At 46.1% G+C, this 24603-nt stretch overlaps 1 long non-coding RNA gene across 1 annotated transcript; it reads right to left on the bottom strand.

Moving 5' to 3' along the window:
- Positions 1 to 276: 276 nt before the first annotated feature.
- Positions 277 to 23400, bottom strand: LOC138774388 (uncharacterized). Its single transcript, XR_011360303.1, has 2 exons — positions 23366 to 23400; positions 277 to 1029 (listed from the first exon to the last, which is right to left on the bottom strand). It is a non-coding gene; the product is annotated as an uncharacterized lncRNA (long non-coding RNA).
- Positions 23401 to 24603: the final 1203 nt, after the last annotated feature.

The following is a 24603-nucleotide window of genomic DNA, read 5'->3' as shown; positions in this document are numbered from 1 at the left end:
CTGTTTTGCCCCTTTAACAATTCCCCAAACTCTATTATGGGGGAGATTTATCAAAGGGTGTAAAATTTAGACTGGTGCAAACTGCCCACAGCAACCAATCACTGCTCAGCTTCCAGCTCTGGTGAAAGAAAAGAGGAGCTGTGATTGGTTGCTGTGGCAAGTTTGCACCAGTCTAAATTTTACACCCTTTGATAAATCTCCCCCTATAGGAAACATGTCAGTGTGCGAAAATGAAATAATTTGTGAGGAAACAAAAAAACGAGACGACACATAAGATAGGGGTAAAATGAAGAATTTTATTGGCAAATGTATTATGTTATTGTTATGGGATCCCTAAGCTATTGATCCAAAAGAAGGCGAAAACCTCTGGACATCGGGGGTCAATCTTTGTCGCAGGGGGGAAATTCCTTCTTGACCCCAAACATAGGCGATCGGTCCGAGGACCCTGGATCAAAGCTGCTAAAGTATGTCACTAGCTGGGGACTGATAGTAATGTAGGGGTAGGTATGATGTAGTGTGGGGGCAGATATCATATAGGGGCAGGTGTCATGTAGGGGTAGGTATGATGTAGTGTGGGGGGCAGGTATCATTTAGGGGCAGGTGTCATGTAGGGGCAGGTATGATGTAGTGCGGGGGGCAGGTATGATGGAGTGTGGGGGCAGGTGTCATGTAGGGGCAGGTGTCATGTAGGGGCAGGTATGATGTAGTGCAGGGGGTAGGTATGATGTAGTGCGGGGGCAGGTGTCATGTAGGGGCAGGTATGATGTAGTGTTGGGGGAAGGTAGCATGCAGTGTATGGGTAGGTATGTAGTGCAAGTGCGGATGTCATACATTACCAGCGGATGCTTCCTAGCGTCGGCTCCTCTTCAGGATGAGTCTCTTCGGAGGGTGAGGTGGAATGACGAAATCTTCATCCATGCAGGCGCAGAGAATCCTGGCTCTTTCCGATCTTCTGGGCAGAGTCTTTTCTTCGGCCTTGGGCGCTGATCGATACCTCCGCTGGGCCTCCTCGTTGGTCGGCATACATCTCTAAAACAGAAAAATAATTGAAGTCAGTCAGAGATTCTTTTGAAACGATCTAGATATTATTGTTACAGGGATCCTAGCAGCCAATGCGGTGACTTACGTCCTTCTGGAAGATGGGAGAAGGCAGGAACTTGGCGGCGTAGGCGAGCGTCTGGAGGGCCTTCATATCCATGGTCTTCAGATCGACGGCGGGTCCATAGAAGATCGGGAGGCGTTGATAGAAGATCTAAAGAGAAAACAATACAGTGAATGTCAACTTTCCTATAGCAGGAATAAGGGCAGACATATTATACATGTAACCCCGGACAGTTACATAGGGGTCCTATGGGAGGGCGGGTGGCAGGGGGCGACCAACACCTTTAAAAAAAAAAACCATTACTATCCCTACATATGGCAATACATAGTGGTAATGATGCCATGGCTCCAAGGAACCGGAGGAGTGTGACCCTGGGGATGGTGGAGGTTCCCTATGGATGGTTCCCCGGTCTCCTCCCATTAGCAGCGCCACCTGGGGCCCTCGGTCTCTGGCTCCATCCCACAAATACACTGACCGGCAGGAAAGCCCGGGCGCCGGCCATCCTCCAGTAGTCCTCAGGTGTCGCCTTCATGTCTCGCAGATGCAGGTCCAGGAAGTCCATGTCCAAAAATCGAAATCCAAAAATCGTAGTCCAAGAATCCGAAGCCAAAAAGTCGTATGCCGAGTAATCCAACCAAAAAAATCACCAAGAGAGCGGTCCAAAAAGAGCAAAAGAGCAGCAGTCGCAGAGAAGTCTGTCTTCACCCACAGAGGAGATCCAACAGACAAGGTTGCCTAGCGACGCGTTGCTTTTATTGATGTTGCGTGTTTGTCTCCTGCAATCCTATTGGCTGATCACTGACCAATGGGCTTTGATGACACTGACATGTATAGCCCCCTTTACACTATGCTTCTTTTTCTTTTTTTTTTTTTTTTTTTTTAACTTTAGGTACAATGTTATGTTACCACATACTGGATTTATCCCTCTAATATATATAGTAACAATGTTCCCTGTTGCCCACGGCAACCAATCACAGCTCAACTATGAAATATTAATTAGACGAGCATTTCCAGAAAAATACTTAGGGGGAGATTCATCCAACTGTGTAAAGTAGAATTGTCTTAGTTGCCCCTAGCAACCAATCAGATTCCACCTTTCATTCCTCACAGATTCTTTAGAAAATGAAAGGTGGAATCTGATGGGTTGCTAGGGGCAACTAAGACAATTCTACTTCACACCAGTTTTGATAAATCTCCCCCATAGTGCTTGAAAAGAGCGCCCCGTTAACAGTGACTTCCCTTTAAGTTAAACTTTAAGCCTTGATACCCTCCCTTTAACCCCTTAAGGACCGCGGGCGTACATTTACGCCCCCGCTGCCTGGGCTTTAAGGCAAGAGGGCGTAAATGTACGCCCTGGCGCGGACCCGTGCTACGGAGCGGGCTCACGAGCTGAGCCCGCCCCATAGCGGGTGAGGACCGGCTGCTGTATGCAGCCAGGCCCTCATCCTCAATGGCGGACGACCGCGATCTCGCGGCCGCCCGCCATTAACCCCTTAAACGCAGCGATCGCGCGGCATTTAAGTATAAGTGACCGGAGCATCTCCGGTCACTTAGCGATCGGGAGCCACGCAGCATGTCTGCAGGGGTCCCGATCGCATTTTCTGACTGCCGGAGGTCTTCTCCTTACCTCCGTGCAGTCTTCTGCTCGGTCCTCTGATTCAGCCTGCCACAGGCGGGCTGAATCAGAAGATCGCAGATAACACTGATCCCTGCAATGCTATGGCATAGCAGGGATCAGTGTTACTGATCTATTGTATGTACAGGATAGTTCCCTAAGGGGACTATAAAAGTGTAAAAAAATAAATAAATAAATGTTTTACACAATGCCCCAAAGCCCCTCCCCCAATAAAAGTGAAAATCACCCCCCCCCCTTCCCATTTCATACATAAAACACATAAAAAACTAATAAAGTTAATTAACATATTATATACCGTAGCGTGCGTAATCGTCCGATCTATTAAAATAAAACAATATTATTCCTGCATGGTGAACAGCGTGAACAAAAAAACGGTTAAAAAAACGCAGAGATTGCTTTTTTTTTTTATGACACTTTATGTATAAAATTTTTTATAAAAAGCGATCAATACGTTTGATGTAGAAAAAAATTTTGCTAATAAAAACTAGAGATCATGACGCAAAAAATGACACCCCATACGACCTCGTAGGTGAAAAAGTAAGTGCGCTATAGGAGCCAAAATAGGAGCATTTTAAATATGCCTATTTGCAAAAAAAAAAAAAGTTTTACTGCTAATAAAAAATAGTAAAACGTAAGAAAACCTAGTAAACCTGCATATCGCTGTGTTCAGACCGACCTATAGAATAAAGGAAAAATGCCAGTTTTACCGTAAAGTGCATTACGTAAACATGGAAGCCCCCCCAAAATTTGCGGAATCGCATTCTTTGACCCAAGTTCACCCCATAAATGATATTTTGGGGTTCCGTCATTCATTTTATGGCAGATTGAAAGATGCCATTACAAAGTACACCTACTCCTGAAAAAAACAAGCCCTCACATGGCCCTGTAGGTGGAAAAATAAAAGTGTAATGGGTCTTAGAAGGCGAGGAGGAAAAAGCGGAAACGCAAAAGTGACAATTGGCCCGGTCCTTAAGGTCATTTCAGGCTCTGTCCTTAAGGGGTTAAGAGCAACTTATGTACTGTTCCTTTAAGAGCGACTTATGTACCATCCCTTTAAGAACGACTTTAGTACCGCCCCTTGAAGAGCAAATTTGTCGTCCCTTTAAGAGCAAATTTGGTGCCGCCCCTTTAACGGCTAGTTTTGGTGCTGTACGCGTAAGCACTGGTGCCACCCCTTTAAGAGCGACTTTGGTGCTGCCCCTTTAGGAACGACTTCGGTGCCGGCCCTTAAAAAGAAAATTTGGCGCAGTCAAGTTGTCCCATCCTTTAAGAGCAACTTTTTTCCAGTCCCTTTTATGACCTACACCCCCCCCCCCCCCCCCCCCCCCCCCACAAAAAAAAAAAATCCAAATTAAATGTTTGAACGGCACCTACCTGCATTTTCCTTGCTACCTACCTACCTGGTTGGTTGGTTGGCTGCCTGGCTGCAACTACAGTGTCTGTCTGTCTGCCTGGCAGTTATATGTGACATCACAGCCTTGATGACATCATCACGGAATGTTTCTCTGTGTATGCTAGATGTAAACAACTTTTGCTCCATTCACACATGGTAAATGTAAAGCCTTATATGTGCACTCACCGGCCAAGGTGCTTACAACACGCAGGGTGGTATGAACAGTCTGCTACGCACCCTAGGGGGGGGGGGGGGGGGGTGTCTAATTTTTGGAAACGCACTCGGGAGGGCACTGAACCTGGAAGCACTGCAGTACAAGGTCAAGGCCTGGAGAGGACAGAGCACGGTCTTTTTCCGTCTCACTGTTCTAAAAATCCATCTCATGTACATATATACAGTATATATATATATATATATATATATATATATATATATATATATACATATACATACACTATTGTCTAAGGGCTCTTTACATGGAAAGATTATCTGACAGATTATCTGCCACAGATTTGAAGCCAAAACCAGGAATGGATTTGAAAAGAGGAGAAATCTCAGGCTTTCCTGTATGGCCCGATCCCTGTTTATAGTCCATTCCTGGCTTTGGCTTCAAATCTTTGGCAGATAATCTGTCAGATAATCTTTCCATGTAAAAGGACCCTAAGCCAAAAAGGCTATAAGGGAGCGGCTTCTGAGGGGACGCCACAAAAGCCAAATCAGACAACACATGGCATACATGTCTCAGTTTTGGCGGCGGCTTTAACATGGACAACATAGAAGCATTTATCTCTCTCTCTGTCACTGTCTGTCTATCTATCTATCTATCTATGTGTTTATGTGTCTATCTAGCTATGTATAGATAGCTACCAATTATTAAAGAGCGACTTTGTGCCAGCCCTTTAAGAGAATTTTTGGTGCAATCACTTTAAGTGGTCCCATCCCTTTAAGAGCAACTGTGGTCCAGTCCCTTGAAAAGAAACTTTGTTACACTCACTTTGGTACATTCACTCACACCATAACTTTAAGAGCGAATTTGGCCTTTACCATTAAGAGCGTATTTGGCACCGTCCCTTTAAGAGGGATTTTTGCCACAGCCCCTGCAAGAGTGAATTGTGGTACTGTCGATTTAAGAGCGACTTTAGTTCTGTCCCTTTAAGAGCGACTGTCCCTTTAAGAGGTTTGCTCCTAAATGGACGGCACCAAAATCGCACTTAAAGGGAAGGACCAAAGTTGCACTAAAAGGGACAAGACAAAAGTTGCTCATCAAGTGGAGGCAAACAAATTTTCTCTTGAAAAAACCAGTACCAAAGTCGCTCTCAAATGGACGGCACCAAAGTCGCTCTTTAATGGGACTACACAAAGTCACTCTTTTTGGTCCAGTCACTTTAAGAGCGACTTTGGTACCGTCCCTTTAAGAGCCACTTTTCCCCAGTGTCTTCCTGGCTTCTGCTCACTGCCCGCAGCAGCCAGGAAAACTGCAAGGACAAGCTTCTGAAGTGACAGGCCGCTCAGCCAATCACTGCTCGCGGCTCCGTCGGACAGTGATTGGTTGAGCGGCCTGTTACTTCAGAGTCCGGCTCTGAAGTTCCACCGGCGGCTGCGGGGTAGAAGCCAGGAAGACACCCGGGAGGGGGCAGAAGCCCTCCGGGGAGCGTGGACAGGTACGTAGATACTTTATTCTTTTCTGTACACGTCCATCATCCGGCAGACGGTGATTTTAGGTCGGGACCAAAAGAGACGATCAGCAGATGATCATTGCCCCCGGCCGATGGTTGTCTTTATAAGGCTAGGTTCACACTGCGTTTTTGCAATCAGTTTCTTTCATCCGTTCTTTGCAAGAACGGATGAAAAACAGATGGAAAAAACTGATACATTTGTGTGCATCAGTTTTAATCTGTTTTTCCATTGAATTCCATTATAAAAAAAAAACGGATCAGAACGGATCCGTCTTTTTTTTTTTTTTTTTTGACGGACACAGAAGTAGGGTCAGCTACGTTTTTGTGTCTGTTAAAAAAAAACGGATCCGTTCTGATCCGTTTTTTTTTTTTATAATGGGAGTCAATGTGAAAACCGATCAAAACGGATGCACACAAATGCATCCTTTTTTTTCATCCGTTTTTGCCAAAAAACGGATGAAGAAAAACGGATTGCAAAAAACGCAGTGTGAACCTAGCCTTGCACAGAGCGATAATCTGCCCAATCGGCCTGATTGGAGAGATTATGGCTCCCTGTAATAGGGCCCGAGAATCTTTCTTGATGCCGAGATGATTTCCTTGATCCCCATGAATAGTGCCGGAGTCCTGGATGTAGAGCTGGACTATGGGATTGAGTTCTTGTAACCCGACATCGGGCCAATAAGTCCAGCGCCGGCCCCACCCCGGTGATCAATGTCTGTGACCGCTGTGACTATAGTTTATCCTTTATCCTTATGTTTTTTTTTGTTTTTGTTTTTTTTTGCTCCAGCGCCACATCTATCCAGAGGCTGTATCTGGTATTACAGCTCAGCCGCATTCAAGTGGATCAGCCAATCAGAGATCTGCCTTTAATGGGGTGTTCCCATGTCAGCTTGTTATGCGCTATCTCTAGGATAGAGGAGAGCAGGCTGATTGCTGGGACCTGCAGTGAATGAAGCTCTCACCGTGTCCTTCGCTCCATCCATTCTCTATGGGGACACCAAACACTGCTGAGTTCAGTGCTTGAAGCGTTCAGTGGCCCTGTAGAGAATGGATGGAGCACAAGCCGCTCAGGCACGGTCAGCGCTCCATTCACTGCAGGGATGATTGCGTCTCCATTTTTAGGATTGGATCCCAGCGATCAGCTTGTTATCCCCTATCCTATGGGTAAAGGACAACAAGCTGAGATGGGAATCCCCCTTTACGCCAGCCCACACGCACCATGAAATGCCGGTCACCGCTCATAAACCCCACAGTCCTCCCAGCTCCACCATATATCCATCCATGATTATTTCAGTAGGGGTCCGGAGCGGCTAACACCCTACAGGAAGAATCACGGGGAGTGTTTGAAATTCAGTATTTTTGATGGAAAGAACAGAACCGCACAATGGGCCGACGTTCCCATCAAAAATATTGGAAACTCTGATGGATCCCATAGACACAAATGTGAATTGTTAAGGGGGCTGTACAGGATTAGAAGACGTGGCGGCTTTCTTCCAGAAATAAAACAACCCCAGTCTTTGGGTTGCGAGCCGTATTAAAGTCAATGAGGCCAAGATAGGTGGGGCGTCGTTTTTGGGAGAGAGCAGCCATTTCTTCTAATCCTGTTTTGCCCCTTTAACAATTCCCCAAACTCTATTATGGGGGAGATTTATCAAAGGGTGTAAAATTTAGACTGGTGCAAACTGCCCACAGCAACCAATCACTGCTCAGCTTCCAGCTCTGGTGAAAGAAAAGAGGAGCTGTGATTGGTTGCTGTGGCAAGTTTGCACCAGTCTAAATTTTACACCCTTTGATAAATCTCCCCCTATAGGAAACATGTCAGTGTGCGAAAATGAAATAATTTGTGAGGAAACAAAAAAACGAGACGACACATAAGATAGGGGTAAAATGAAGAATTTTATTGGCAAATGTATTATGTTATTGTTATGGGATCCCTAAGCTATTGATCCAAAAGAAGGCGAAAACCTCTGGACATCGGGGGTCAATCTTTGTCGCAGGGGGGAAATTCCTTCTTGACCCCAAACATAGGCGATCGGTCCGAGGACCCTGGATCAAAGCTGCTAAAGTATGTCACTAGCTGGGGACTGATAGTAATGTAGGGGTAGGTATGATGTAGTGTGGGGGCAGATATCATATAGGGGCAGGTGTCATGTAGGGGTAGGTATGATGTAGTGTGGGGGGCAGGTATCATTTAGGGGCAGGTGTCATGTAGGGGCAGGTATGATGTAGTGCGGGGGGCAGGTATGATGGAGTGTGGGGCAGGTGTCATGTAGGGGCAGGTGTCATGTAGGGCAGGTATGATGTAGTGGAGGGGGTAGGTATGATGTAGTGCGGGGGCAGGTGGTCATGTAGGGGCAGGTATGATGTAGGGTTGGGGGAAGGTAGCATGCAGTGTATGGGTAGGTATGTAGTGCAAGTGCGGATGTCATACATTACAGCGGATTGCTTCCTAGCGTCGGCTCCTCTTCAGATGAGTCTCTTCGGAGGGTGAGGTGGAATGACGAAATCTTCATCCATGCAGGCGCAGAGAATCCCTGGCTCTTTCCGATCTTCTGGGCAGAGTCTTTCTTCGGCCTTGGGCGCTGATCGATACCTCCGCTGGGCCTCCTCGTTGGTCGGCATACATCTCTAAAACAGAAAAATAATTGAAGTCAGTCAGAGATTCTTTTGAAACGATCTAGATATTATTGTTACAGGGATCCTAGCAGCCAATGCGGTGACTTACGTCCTTCTGGAAGATGGGAGAAGGCAGGAACTTGGCGGCGTAGGCGAGCGTCTGGAGGGCCTTCATATCCATGGTCTTCAGATCGACGGCGGGTCCATAGAAGATCGGGAGGCGTTGATAGAAGATCTAAAGAGAAAACAATACAGTGAATGTCAACTTTCCTATAGCAGGAATAAGGGCAGACATATTATACATGTAACCCCGGACAGTTACATAGGGGTCCTATGGGAGGGCGGGTGGCAGGGGGCGACCAACACCTTTAAAAAAAAAAAACCATTACTATCCCTACATATGGCAATACATAGTGGTAATGATGCCATGGCTCCAAGGAACCGGAGGAGTGTGACCCTGGGGATGGTGGAGGTTCCCTATGGATGGTTCCCCGGTCTCCTCCCATTAGCAGCGCCACCTGGGGCCCTCGGTCTCTGGCTCCATCCCACAAATACACTGACCGGCAGGAAAGCCCGGGCGCCGGCCATCCTCCAGTAGTCCTCAGGTGTCGCCTTCATGTCTCGCAGATGCAGGTCCCGGAAGTCCATGTCCAAAAATCGAAATCCAAAAATCGTATAGTCCAAGAATCCGAAGCCAAAAAGTCCGTATGCCGAGTAATCCAACCAAAAAAATCACCAAGAGAGCGGTCCAAAAAGAGCAAAAGAGCAGCTAGTTCGCAGAGACGTTCTGTCTTCACCCAAGAGGAGATCCACAGACAAGGTTGCCTAGCGACGCTTTGCTTTATTATTGCTGTTGCGTGTTTTGTCCTCCTGCAAATCCTATTTTGTCTGTCACGTGACCAATGGGCTTTGATGACACTGACATTTATATCCCCCTTTACACTATGCTTCTTTTTCCTTTTTTTTTTTTTTTTTTTTTAACTCTCAGGTACAATGTTATGTTACCACATACTGTTTTATCCCTCTAATATATATAGTAACAATGTTCCCTGTTTGCCCGGCACACTCAAAGCTCAACTAATTAAATATTAATTAGACGACGAGCATTTCCAGCAAAATACTTTAGTGGGAGATTCATCCAACTGGTGTAAAGTAGAATTGGCTTAGTTCCCCCTAGCACCAATCATGATTCCCCCTTCATTCCTCACAAGATTCTTTAGAAAATGAAAGGTGGAATCTGATGGGTTGCTCGGGGGCAACTAAGACAATCTACGTTCACAACCAGTTTTGATAATCTCCCCCATAGTGCTTGAAAAGAGCGCCCCGTTAAAGTGACTCCCTTTAAGTTAAACTTTTAAGCCTTGATAACCCCTCCCCTTTAACCCTTAAGGACCGCGGGCCGTACATTTACGCCCCCGCCTGCCTGGGCTTTAATGGCAAAGGCGTAAATGTACGCCCTGGCGCGGACCCGTGCTAACGGAGGCGGGCTCACGCTCTGACCCAGCCCCCATAGCGGGTGATGCCGCTGCTGTATGCCGCCAGGCCCTCATCCTCTGGCGACGACCGCGATCTCGCGTCCGTGCCCGCCATTAACCCCTTAAAAAACGCGGCGATCGCAGCGGGCAATTTTAGGTATAAGTGCCCGAGCATCTCCGTCACTTAGCGATCGGGAGCCACGCAGCAATGTCCTGCAGGGTCCCGATCCGCATTTTTCTGACTGCCCGGAGGTCTTCTCCCTTACCTCCGTGCAGTCGTCTGCTCGGTCCTCTGATTCAGCCTGCCACAGGCTGGCTGAATCAGAAGATCGGCAGATAACACTGAATCCCTGCAATGCTATGGCATAGCAGGATCAGTGGTTACTGATCTATTGTTGTACAGGTAGTTTTTCCCTAAGGGGACTATAAAATTGTAAAAACATAAATAATAAATGTTTTATCCAATGCCCCAAAGCCCCTCCACCCAATAAAGTGAAAATCCCCCCCCCCCCCCTTTCCCATTTCATACATAAACACATTCAAAACTATAGTTAATTACAGAATTATATCCCGAGCGTGCGTAATCGTTCCCGATCTATTAAAATAAAACAATATTATTCCTGCATGGTGAACAGCGTAACAAAAACGTTTAAAAAAAAACGCCAGATATTGCTTTTTTTTTTTTATGAACTTTATGTATAAATTTTTTATAAAAAGCGATCAATACGTTTGATGTAGAAAAAAATTTTTGCTAAGAAAAACTAGAGATCATGACGCAAAAAATGACACCCCTACGACCTCGTAGGTGAGAAAAGTAAGTGCGCTTATAGGAGCCACAATAGGAAAGCATTTTAAATTGCCTATTTGCAAAAAAGAAAAAAAAGTTTTACTGTAATAAAAAATAGTAAAACGTAGGGAAACCTAGTAAACCTGCATATCCGCTGGGTTCAGACCGAACCGAGAGAATAAAGGAAAATTGCCAGTTTTACCGTAAGTGCATTACGTAACCATGGAGCCCCCCAAAATTTGCGGAGATCGCATTCTTTGACACAGTTCACCCATAGATTATATTTTGGGTTCACGTCATTCATTTTATGGCAGATTGAAAGATGCCATTACAAAGTACCCTACTCCTGAAAAAACAAGCATCACATGGCCCTGTAGGTGGGAAAAATAAGTGTAATGGGTCTTAGAAGGCGAGGAGGAAAAAGCGGAAACGCAAAAGTGACAATTGGCCCGGTCCTTAAGGGTCTTTCAGCTCTTCCTTAGGGTGAAGAGCAAACTTATGTCCTGTTCCTTTAAGAGCGACTTATGGACCATCCCTTTAACGAACGACTTTAGTACCCGCCCCTTTACAATGAGCGCACTTTGTTCGTCCCCTGTTAAGACAAATTTGGTGCCGGCCCTTTAACGGCTAGTTTTGGTGCTGTACGGCGGAAGCACTGGTGCCACCCCTTTTTTAAGAGCGACTTTGGTGCTGCCCCTTTAGGAACGCTTCGGGTGGCCACCGGCCCTTAAAAGAAAATTTGGCATTCAAAAGTTGTCCCATCCTTTTAAGAGGCAACTTTTGTCCAGTCCCTTTTATGACCTACCCCCCCCCCCCCCCCCCCGAAAAAAAAATCCAAATTAAATGGTTTGAACGTCACCTACCTGCATTTTTCCTTGCTACTCCTAACCTGGTTGGTTGTTTGCTGCCTGGCTGCAACTCCAGTGTCTGTCTGTCCTGCCTGGCCGTTTATGTTACATCACAGCCTTGATGACATCATCACGGATGTATTCTCTGTGTATGCTAGATGTAACAACTTTTGCTCCATTCACATACGATGGTAACTGTAAAGCCTTATAGGTGCACTCACCGGCCAGGTGCTTACAAACACGCAGGGTGGTATGAACAGTCCTGCTACAGCACGCCTAGGGGGGGGGGGGGGGGGTGTCTAATTTTTTTGGAAAACGCACTCCGGGAGGGCTACTGAACCTGGAAGCACTGCAGTACCAGGTCAGGCCTGGAGAGGACAGAGCACGGTCTTTTTCCCTCTCACTGTTCTAAAAATCCATCTCATTGTACATATATAAAGTATAATTACGTATATATATATATATAGATTATATTATATACATATACATACACTATTGGCTAAGGGCTCTTTTACCTGGAAAGATTATCTACAGATATTGCCACAATTTGGAAGAGCCAAACCAGGAAGGGATTTGAAAAGAGGAGAAATCTCAGGCTTTCTGTATGGCCCGATCCCTGTTTATTAGTCCCCTTCCTGGCTTTGGCTTCAAATCTTTGGCCGATAATCTGTCAATAATCTTTTCTGTAAGGACCCTAAGCCAAAAAGGCTATAAGAGGACGCTTTCGGAGGGGACGGCCACAAAAGCCATCAGACAACACATGGCATACATGTCTCATTTTGGGCGGCGGCTTTACCCTGGACAAACATGAAGCATTAATCTCTCTATCTCTGTTCACTTTCGTCTATCTATCTATCTTCTAGTGTTTTATGTGTCTACATAGCTATGTATAGATAGCTACCAATTATTAAGAGCGACTTTGTTGCCAGCCCTTTAAGATAATTTTTGGTGCAAGCACTTTAATGTTCCCCTCCCTTTATTAAGAGCAACTGTGGTCCAGTCCCTTGAAACGAAACTTTGTTACACTCACTTTGGACATTCACTCACACCATAGCTTTAGAAGCGAATTTGGGCCCTTTTACCATTAAGAGGCGTATTTGGCACCGTCCCTTTCAGAAGGGATTTTTGCCAACAGCCCTGTCAAGAGTGAATTGTGGTACTTTCGCTTTTAAGAGCGACTTTAGTTCGTCCGCTTTAAAGAGCGACTGCCCTTTAAGATGTTGCTCCTAAATTGGCTGCACCAAGATCGGCACTTACATGGCAGGACAAAGTTTGCCTTAAAAAGGACCCGACAAAATTGCGCATCACGTGGAGGCAACAATTTTCTCTTGGAAAACCAGTACCAAAAGTCGCTCTCCAAATGACGGCACCCAAAAGTCGCTCTTTAATGGGACACACCAAAGTCACCGCTTTTTGGTCCCGTCGACTTTAAGAGCGACTTTGTACCAGTCCCTTTTAAGAAGCCACTTTTCCCCATGTCTTCTGCTTCTGCTTCACTGCCCGCAGCAGCCAGAAAACTGCAAGCAGTTTCTGAAGTGCAGCCGCTCAGCCAATCAATGCTCGCGGCTCCGTCGGACGTGGATTGGGTTGAGCGGCCTGTTTACTCACTAGTCCGGCTCTGAAGTTCCACCGGCGCTGCGGTAGAAGCCAAGGAAGACACCCCGGGAGGGGCAAAGCCCGCCGGGGAGCGTGTACAGGTACTATACTTTATTCTTTTCTGTACACGTCCCATCATTCCGCAGAACGGTGATTTTAGGTCGGGACCACAAGAGACATCAGTCAGATGATCATTGCCCACGGCCGATGGTTTTGTCTTTATAAAGGCTAGGTTCACACTGCGTTTTTGCAATCAGTTTCTTTCATCCGTTCTTTGCAAGAACGGAATGAAAAACAGATGGAAAAACTGGTACATTTGTGTGCATCAGTTTTTAATCTGTTTTTCTCCTTGAATTCCCATTTATAACAAAAAACGGATCAACGGATCCGTCTTTTTTTTTTTTTTTTTTTAAGGACCTCAGAAGTAAGGGTCAGGCTTACGTTTTTTGTGTCTGTAAAACAAAACGGATCCTTCTGATCCGTTTTGTTTTTTTTATAATGGGAGGTCAGTGAAAACCGATCAAACGGATGCACACAAATGGCATCCTTTTTTTTCATCCGTTTGTTTTTGCAAAAAACTGATGAAGAAAAACGGATTGCAAAAACGCAAAAGTGTGAACCTGCCTTGCACAGAGCGATAATCTGCCCAAGCGGCCTGATTGGAGAGATTATGGCTCCCTGTAATAGGGCCCCGGGAATCTGTTCTTGATGCCGAGAATTATTCCTTGATCCCAATGAATAGTGCCGGAGTCTGGATGTAAGCTGTACTCTGGATTGAGTTCTTTGTAACCCGACATCGGGCCAATAAGTCCAGCGCCGGCCCGCACCCCGGTGGATCAATGTCTGTGACCGCTGTTGACAAAGTTTATCCTTTATCCTTATGTTTTTTTTGTTTTTTGTTTTTTTTTTTTGCGCCAGCTCCACATCTATCCAGAGGCTGTAATCTGGTATTAACAGCTCAGCCGCTTTCAAGTGGATCTAGCTCATAGATCTGCCTTTAATGGGTGTTCCCATGTCAGCTTGTTTATGCGCTATCTCTTAGGATAGGGAGAGCAGGCTGATTGCTGGGACCTTCAGTGAATGAAGCTCTCACCGTTCCTTCGCTTCCATCCATTCTCTATGGTGACACCAAACACTGCTGATTCAGTGCTTTGGAAGCCGTTCAGTGGCCCCTGGTAGAGAATGGATGGAGCACAAGCCGCTCAGGCACGGTCAGGGCGCCTCCATTCACTGCAGGATGATTGCTCTCCCATTTTTAGGATTGGATCCCCAGCGATCAGCTTGTTATCCCCTATCCTATGGGTAAAGGACAACAAGCTGAGATGGGAATCCCCCTTTACGCCAGCCACACGCACCATGAAATGCCGGTCACCGCTCATAAACCCCACAGTCCTCCCAGCTCCACCATATATCCATCCATGATTATTTCAGTAGGGGTCCGGAGCGGCTAACACCCTACAGGAAGAATCACGGGAGTGTTTGAAATTCAGTATTTTTGATGGAAAGAACAGAACCGCACAATGGGCCGACGTTCCCATCAAAAATATTGGAAACTCTGATGGATCCCATAGACACAAATGTGAATTGTTAAGGGGCTGTACAGGATTAGAAGACGTGGCGGCTTTCTTCCAGAAATAAAACACCCCAGTCTTTGGTTGCGAGCCGTATTAAAGTCAATGAGGCCAAGATAGGTGGGGCGTCGTTTTTGGGAGAGAGCAGCCATTTCTTCTAATCCTGTTTTGCCCCTTTAACAATTCCCCAAACTCTATTATGGGGGAGATTTATCAAAGGGTGTAAAATTTAGACTGGTGCAAACTGCCCACAGCAACCAATCACTGCTCAGCTTCCAGCTCTGGTGAAAGAAAAGAGGAGCTGTGATTGGTTGCTGTGGCAAGTTTGCACCAGTCTAAATTTTACACCCTTTGATAAATCTCCCCCTATAGGAAACATGTCAGTGTGCGAAAATGAAATAATTTGTGAGGAAACAAAAAAACGAGACGACACATAAGATAGGGGTAAAATGAAGAATTTTATGGCAAATGTATTATGTTATTGTTATGGGATCCCTAAGCTATTGATCCAAAAGAAGGCGAAAACCTCTGGACATCGGGGTCAATCTTTGTCGCAGGGGGGAAATTCCTTCTTGACCCCAAACATAGGCGATCGGTCCGAGGACCCTGGATCAAAGCTGCTAAAGTATGTCACTAGCTGGGGACTGATAGTAATGTAGGGGTAGGTATGATGTAGTGTGGGGGCAGATATCATATAGGGGCAGGTGTCATGTAGGGGTAGGTATGATGTAGTGTGGGGGGCAGGTATCATTTAGGGGCAGGTGTCATGTAGGGGCAGGTATGATGTAGTGCGGGGGGCAGGTATGATGGAGTGTGGGGGCAGGTGTCATGTAGGGGCAGGTGTCATGTAGGGGCAGGTATGATGTAGGGGTAGGTATGATGTAGTGCGGGGGCAGGTGTCATGTAGGGGCAGGTATGATGTAGTGTTGGGGGAAGGTAGCATGCAGTGTATGGGTAGGTATGTAGTGCAAGTGCGGATGTCATACATTACCAGCGGATGCTTCCTAGCGTCGGCTCCTCTTCAGGATGAGTCTCTTCGGAGGGTGAGGTGGAATGACGAAATCTTCATCCATGCAGGCGCAGAGAATCCTGGCTCTTTCCGATCTTCTGGGCAGAGTCTTTTCTTCGGCCTTGGGCGCTGATCGATACCTCCGCTGGCCTCCTCGTTGGTCGGCATACATCTCTAAAACAAAAAATAATTGAAGTCAGTCAGAGATTCTTTTGAAACGATCTAGATATTATTGTTACAGGGATCCTAGCAGCCAATGCGGTGACTTACGTCCTTCTGGAAGATGGGAGAAGGCAGGAACTTGGCGGCGTAGGCGAGCGTCTGGAGGGCCTTCATATCCATGGTCTTCAGATCGACGGCGGGTCCATAGAAGATCGGGAGGCGTTGATAGAAGATCTAAAGAGAAAACAATACAGTGAATGTCAACTTTCCTATAGCAGGAATAAGGGCAGACATATTATACATGTAACCCCGGACAGTTACATAGGGGTCCTATGGGAGGGCGGGTGGCAGGGGCGACCAACACCTTTAAAAAAAAAAACCATTACTATCCCTACATATGGCAATACATAGTGGTAATGATGCCATGGCTCCAAGGAACCGGAGGAGTGTGACCCTGGGGATGGTGGAGGTTCCCTATGGATGGTTCCCCGGTCTCCTCCCATTAGCAGCGCCACCTGGGGCCCTCGGTCTCTGGCTCCATCCCACAAATACACTGACCGGCAGAAAGCCCGGGCGCCGGCCATCCTCCAGTAGTCCTCAGGTGTCGCCTTCATGTCTCGCAGATGCAGGTCCAGGAAGTCCATGTCCAAAAATCGAAATCCAAAAATCGTAGTCCAAGAATCCGAAGCCAAAAAGTCGTATGCCGAGTAATCCAACCAAAAAAATCACCAAGAGAGCGGTCCAAAAAGAGCAAAAGAGCAGCAGTCGCAGAGAAGTCTGTCTTCACCCACAGAGGAGATCCAACAGACAAGGTTGCCTAGCGACGCGTTGCTTTTATTGATGTTGCGTGTTTGTCTCCTGCAATCCTATTGGCTGATCACTGACCAATGGGCTTTGATGACACTGACATGTATAGCCCCCTTTACACTATGCTTCTTTTTTTTTTTTTTTTTTTAACTTTAGGTACAATGTTATGTTACCACATACTGGATTTATCCCTCTAATATATATAGTAACAATGTTCCCTGTTGCCCACGGCAACCAATCACAGCTCAACTATGAAATATTAATTAGACGAGCATTTCCAGAAAAATACTTAGGGGGAGATTCATCCAACTGGTGTAAAGTAGAATTGTCTTAGTTGCCCCTAGCAACCAATCAGATTCCACCTTTCATTCCTCACAGATTCTTTAGAAAATGAAAGGTGGAATCTGATGGGTTGCTAGGGGCAACTAAGACAATTCTACTTCACACCAGTTTTGATAAATCTCCCCCATAGTGCTTGAAAAGAGCGCCCCGTTAACAGTGACTTCCCTTTAAGTTAAACTTTAAGCCTTGATACCCTCCCTTTAACCCCTTAAGGACCGCGGGCGTACATTTACGCCCCCGCTGCCTGGCTTTAAGGCAAGAGGGCGTAAATGTACGCCCTGGCGCGGACCCGTGCTACGGAGCGGGCTCACGAGCTGAGCCCGCCCCATAGCGGGTGAGGACCGGCTGCTGTATGCAGCCAGGCCCTCATCCTCAATGGCGGACGACCGCGATCTCGCGGCCGCCCGCCATTAACCCCTTAAACGCAGCGATCGCGCGGCATTTAAGTATAAGTGACCGGAGCATCTCCGGTCACTTAGCGATCGGGAGCCACGCAGCATGTCTGCAGGGGTCCCGATCGCATTTTCTGACTGCCGGAGGTCTTCTCCTTACCTCCGTGCAGTCTTCTGCTCGGTCCTCTGATTCAGCCTGCCACAGGCGGGCTGAATCAGAAGATCGCAGATAACACTGATCCCTGCAATGCTATGGCATAGCAGGGATCAGTGTTACTGATCTATTGTATGTACAGGATAGTTCCCTAAGGGGACTATAAAGTGTAAAAAAATAAATAAATAAATGTTTTACAAAATGCCCCAAAGCCCCTCCCCCAATAAAAGTGAAAATCACCCCCCCCCCTTCCCATTTCATACATAAAACACATAAAAACTAATAAAGTTAATTAACATATTATATACCGTAGCGTGCGTAATCGTCCGATCTATTAAAATAAAACAATATTATTCCTGCATGGTGAACAGCGTGAACAAAAAACGGTTAAAAAAACGCAGAGATTGCTTTTTTTTTTTATGACACTTTATGTATAAAATTTTTTATAAAAAGCGATCAATACGTTTGATGTAGAAAAAAATTTTGCTAATAAAAACTAGAGATCATGACGCAAAAAATGACACCCCATACGACCTCGTAGGTGAAAAAGTAAGTGCGCTATAGGAGCCACAATAGGAGCATTTTAAATATGCCTATTTGCAAAAAAAAAAAAAAAGTTTTACTGCTAATAAAAATAGTAAAACGTAAGAAAACCTAGTAAACCTGCATATCGCTGTGTTCAGACCGACCTATAGAATAAAGGAAAATGCCAGTTTTACCGTAAAGTGCATTACGTAAACATGGAAGCCCCCCCAAAATTTGCGGAATCGCATTCTTTGACCCAAGTTCACCCCATAAATGATATTTTGGGGTTCCGTCATTCATTTTATGGCAGATTGAAAGATGCCATTACAAAGTACACCTACTCCTGAAAAAAACAAGCCCTCACATGGCCTGTAGGTGGAAAAATAAAAGTGTAAAATAAAGGTGTAATCTAAAGGCGAGGAGGAAAAGCGGAAACGCAAAAGTGACAATTGGCCCGGTCCTTAAGGTCATTTCAGGCTCTGTCCTTAAGGGGTTAAGAGCAACTTATGTACTGTTCCTTTAAGAGCGACTTATGTACCATCCCTTTAAGAACGACTTTAGTACCGCCCCTTGAAGAGCAAATTTGTCGTCCCTTTAAGAGCAAATTTGGTGCCGCCCCTTTAACGGCTAGTTTGGTGCTGTACGCGTAAGCACTGGTGCCACCCCTTTAAGAGCGACTTTGGTGCTGCCCCTTTAGGAACGACTTCGGTGCCGCCCTTAAAAAGAAAATTTGGCGCAGTCAAGTTGTCCCATCCTTTTAAGAGCAACTTTTGTCCAGTCCCTTTTATGACCTACCCCCCCCCCCCCCCCCCCCAAAAAAAAAATCCAAATTAAATGGTTTGAACGGCACCTACCTGCATTTTCCTTGCTACCTACCTACCTGGTTGGTTGGTTGGCTGCCTGGCTGCAACTACAGTGTCTGTCTGTCTGCCTGGCAGTTATATGTGACATCACAGCCTTGATGACATCATCACGGAATGTTTCTCTGTGTATGCTAGATGTAAACAACTTTTGCTCCATTCACACATGGTAAATGTAAAGCCTTATATGTGCACTCACCGGCCAAGGTGCTTACAACACGCAGGGTGGTATGAACAGTCTGCTACGCACCCTAGGGGGGGGGGGGGGGTGTCTAATTTTTGGAAACGCACTCGGGAGGGCACTGAACCTGGAAGCACTGCAGTACAAGGTCAAGGCCTGGAGAGGACAGAGCACGGTCTTTTTCCGTCTCACTGTTCTAAAAATCCATCTCATGTACATATATACAGTATATATATATATATATATATATATATATATATATATATATATATATATACATATACATACACTATTGGTCTAAGGGCTCTTTTACATGGAAAGATTATCTGACAGATTATCTGCCACAGATTTGAAGCCAAAGCCAGGAATGGATTTGAAAAGAGGAGAAATCTCAGGCTTTCCTGTATGGCCCGATCCCTGTTTATAGTCCATTCCTGGCTTTGGCTTCAAATCTTTGGCAGATAATCTGTCAGATAATCTTTCCATGTAAAAGGACCCTAAGCCAAAAGGCTATAAGGGAGCGGCTTCTGAGGGGACGCCACAAAAGCCAAATCAGACAACACATGGCATACATGTCTCAGTTTTGGCGGCGGCTTTAACATGGACAACATAGAAGCATTTATCTCTCTCTCTGTCACTGTCTGTCTATCTATCTATCTATCTATGTGTTTATGTGTCTATCTAGCTATGTATAGATAGCTACCAATTATTAAAGAGCGACTTTGTTGCCAGCCCTTTAAGAGAATTTTTGGTGCAATCACTTTAAGTGGTCCCATCCCTTTAAGAGCAACTGTGGTCCAGTCCCTTGAAAAGAAACTTTGTTACACTCACTTTGGTACATTCACTCACACCATAACTTTAAGAGCGAATTTGGCCCTTTACCATTAAGAGCGTATTTGGCACCGTCCCTTTAAGAGGGATTTTTGCCACAGCCCTGCAAGAGTGAATTGTGGTACTGTCGATTTAAGAGCGACTTTAGTTCTGTCCCTTTAAGAGCGACTGTCCCTTTAAGAGGTTGCTCCTAAATGGACGGCACCAAATCGCACTTAAAGGGAAGGACCAAAGTTGCACTAAAAGGGACAAGACAAAAGTTGCTCATCAAGTGGAGGCAACAAATTTTCTCTTGAAAAACCAGTACCAAAGTCGCTCTCAAATGGACGGCACCAAAGTCGCTCTTTAATGGGACTACACCAAAGTCACTCTTTTTGGTCCAGTCACTTTAAGAGCGACTTTGGTACCGTCCCTTTAAGAGCCACTTTTCCCCAGTGTCTTCCTGGCTTCTGCTCACTGCCCGCAGCAGCCAGGAAAACTGCAAGGACAGCTTCTGAAGTGACAGGCCGCTCAGCCAATCACTGCTCGCGGCTCCGTCGGACAGTGATTGGTTGAGCGGCCTGTTACTTCAGAGTCCGGCTCTGAAGTTCCACCGGGCTGCGGGTAGAAGCCAGGAAGACACCCGGGAGGGGGCAGAAGCCCTCCGGGGAGCGTGGACAGGTACGTAGATACTTTATTCTTTTCTGTACACGTCCATCATCCGGCAGACGGTGATTTTAGGTCGGGACCAAAAGAGACGATCAGCAGATGATCATTGCCCCCGGCCGATGGTTGTCTTTATAAGGCTAGGTTCACACTGCGTTTTTGCAATCAGTTTCTTTCATCCGTTCTTTGCAAGAACGGATGAAAAACAGATGGAAAAAACTGATACATTTGTGTGCATCAGTTTTAATCTGTTTTTTTCCATTGAATTCCATTATAAAAAAAAAAACGGATCAGAACGGATCCGTCTTTTTTTTTTTTTTTTGACGGACACAGAAGTAGGGTCAGCTACGTTTTTGTGTCTGTTAAAAAAAAAAAAACGGATCCGTTCTGATCCGTTTTTTTTTTTTATAATGGGAGTCAATGTGAAAACCGATCAAAACGGATGCACACAAATGCATCCTTTTTTTTCATCCGTTTTTGGCAAAAAAACGGATGAAGAAAAACGGATTGCAAAAACGCAGTGTGAACCTAGCCTTGCACAGAGCGATAATCTGCCCAATCGGCCTGATTGGAGAGATTATGGCTCCCTGTAATAGGGCCCCGAGAATCTTTCTTGATGCCGAGATGAGTTCCTTGATCCCCATGAATAGTTGCCGGAGTCCTGGATGTAGAGCTGGACTATGGGATTGAGTTCTTGTAACCACGACATCGGGCCAATAAGTCCAGCGCCGGCCCCACCCCGGTGATCAATGTCTGTGACCCGCTGTGACTATAGTTTATCCTTTATCCTTATGTTTTTTTTGTTTTTGTTTTTTTTTGCTCCACGCCACATCTATCCAGAGGCTGTATCTGGTATTACAGCTCAGCCGCATTCAAGTGGATCAGCCAATCAGAGATCTGCCTTAATGGGGTGTTCCCGATGTCAGCTTGTTATGCGCTATCTCTAGGATAGAGGAGAGCAGGCTGATTGCTGGGACCTGCAGTGAATGAAGCTCTCACCGTGTCCTTCGCTCCATCCATTCTCTATGGGGACACCAAACACTGCTGATTTCAGTGCTTGGAAGCGTTCAGTGGCCCTGTAGAGAATGATGGAGCACAAGCCGCTCAGGCACGTCACGCTCCATTCACGCAGGGATGATTGCGTCTCCATTTTTAGGATTGGATCCCCAGCGAGTCAGCTTGTTATCCCCTAGCCTATGGGTAAATGACAACAAGCTGAGATGGGAATCCCCTTTACGCCAGCCACACGCACCATGAAATGCCGGTCACCGCTCATAAACCCCACAGTCCTCCCAGCTCCACCAGATAATCCATCCATGATTATTTCAGTAGGGGTCACGGAGCGGCTACACCCTACAGGAAGAATCACGGGGATGTTTTGAAATTCGTATTTTTGATGGAAAGAACGAGAACCTCACAATGGGCCGACGTTCCATCAAAAATATTGGAAACTCTGATGGATCCCATAGACACAAATGTGAATTGTTAAGGGGCTGTACAGATTAGAAGACGTGGCGGCTTCTTCCAGAAATAAAACACCCCAGTCTTTGGGTTGCGAGCCGTATTAAAGTCAAGTGAGGCCAAGATAGGTGGGGCCGTCGTTTTTGGGAGAGAGCAGCCATTTCTTCTAATCCTGTTTGCCCCTTTAACAATTCCCCAAACTCTATTATGGGGAGATTTATCAAAGGGTGTAAAATTTAGACTGGTGCAAACTGCCCACAGCAACCAATCACTGCTCAGCTTCCAGCTCTGGTGAAAGAAAAGAGGAGCTGTGATTTGTTGCTGTGGCAAGTTTGCACCAGTCTAAATTTTACACCCTTTGATAAATCTCCCCCTATAGAAACATGTCAGTGTGCGAAAATGAAATAATGTTGTGAGGAAACAAAAAAACGAGACGACACATAAGATAGGGGTAAAATGAAGAATTTTATTGGCAAATGTATTATGTTATTGTTATGGGATCCCTAAGCTAATTGATCCAACAGGAAGGCGAAAACCTCTGGACATCGGGGGTCAATCTTTGTCGCAGGGGGGAAATTCCTTCTTGACCCCAAACATAGGCGATCGGTCCGAGGACCCTGGATCAAAGCTGCTAAAGTATGTCACTAGCTGGGGACTGATAGTAATGTAGGGGTAGGTATGATGTAGTGTGGGGGCAGATATCATATAGGGGCAGGTGTCATGTAGGGTAGGTATGATGTAGTGTGGGGGGTCAGGTATCATTTAGGGGCAGGTGTCCATGTAGGGCAGTATGATGTAGTGCGGGGGGCAGGTATGATGGAGTGTGGGGGGCAGGTGTCATGTAGGGGCAGGTGTCATGTAGGGGCAGGTATGATGTAGTGCAGGGGGTAGGTATGATGTAGTGCGGGGGCAGGTGTCATGTAGGGGCAGGTATGATGTAGTGTTGGGGAAGGTAGCATGCAGTGTATGGGTAGGTATGTAGTGCAAGTGCGGATGTCATACATTACCAGCGGATGCTTCCTAGCGTCGGCTTCCTCTTCAGGATGAGTCTCTTCGGAGGGTGAGAGTGGAATGACGAAATCTTCATCCATGCAGGCGCAGAGTAACCTGGCTCTTCCGATCTTCTGGCAGAGTCTTTTCTTCGGCCTTGGGCGCTGATCGTACCTCCGCTGGGCCTCCTCGTTGGTCGGCATACATCTCTAAAACAGAAAAATAATTGAAGTCAGTCAGAGATTCTTTTGAAAAGATCTAGATATTATTGTTACAGGGATCCCTAGCAGCCATGCGGTGACTTACGTCCTTCTGGAAGATGGGAGAAGGCAGGAACTTGCGGCGTAGGCGAGCGTCTGGAGGGCCTTCATATCCTGGGCTTCAGATCGAGCGGCGGGGTCCATAGAAGATCGGGAGGCGTTGATAGAAGATCTAAAGAGAAAACAATACAGTGAATGTCAACTTTCCTATAGCGGAATAAGGGCAGACATATTATACATGTAACCCCGGACAGTTACATAGGGGTCCTATGGGAGGGGCGGGTGGCAGGGGGCGACCAACACCTTTAAAAAAAAAAAACCATTACTATCCCTACATATGGCAATACATAGTGGTAATGATGCCATGGCTCCAAGGAACCGGAGGAGTGTGACCCTGGGGATGGTGGAGGTTTCCCTATGGATGGTTCCCCGGTCTCCTCCCATTAGCAGCGCCACCTGGGGCCCCTCGGTCTCTGGCTCCATCCCACAAATACACTGACCGGCAGGAAAAGCCCGGGCGCCGGCCATCCTCCAGTAGTCCTCAGGTGTCGCCTTCATGTCTCGCAGATGCGGTCCAGGAAGTCCATGTCCAAAAATCGAAATCCAAAAATCGTAGTCCAAGAATCCGAAGCCAAAAAGTCGTATGCCGAGTAATCCAACCAAAAAAATCACCAAGAGAGCGGTCCAAAAAGAGCAAAAGAGCAGCAGTCGCAGAGAAGTCTGTCTCACCCACAGAGGAGATCCAACAGACAAGGTTGCCTAGCGACGCGTTGCTTTTATTGATGTTGCGTGTTTGTCTCCTGCAAGTCCTATTGGCTGATCACTGACCAATGGGCTTTGATGACACTGACATGTATAGCCCCCTTTACACTATGCTTCTTTTTTTTTTTTTTTTTTAACTTTAGGTACACATGTTATGTTACCACATACTGGATTTATCCCTCTAATATATATAGTAACAATGTTCCCTGTTGCCCACGGCAACCAATCACAGCTCAACTATGAAATATTAATTAGACGAGGCATTTCCAGAAAAATACTTAGGGGGAGATTCATCCAACTGGTGTAAAGTAGAATTGTCTTAGGTTGCCCTAGCAACCAATCAGATTCCACCTTTCATTCCTCACAGATTCTTTAGAAAATGAAAGGTGGAATCTGATGGGTTGCTAGGGGCAACTAAGACAATTCTACTTCACACCAGTTTTGATAAATCTCCCCCATAGTGCTTGAAAAGAGCGCCCCGTTAACAGTGACTTCCCTTTAAGTTAAACTTTAAAGCCTTGA

The sequence above is a fragment of the Dendropsophus ebraccatus genome, chromosome 15 (assembly GCF_027789765.1).
Source record: "Dendropsophus ebraccatus isolate aDenEbr1 chromosome 15, aDenEbr1.pat, whole genome shotgun sequence".
Taxonomy (NCBI): domain Eukaryota; kingdom Metazoa; phylum Chordata; class Amphibia; order Anura; family Hylidae; genus Dendropsophus; species Dendropsophus ebraccatus.
The sequence above is the reverse complement of the archived record's forward strand: the minus strand, read 5'-3'. Positions and strand labels throughout refer to the sequence as shown.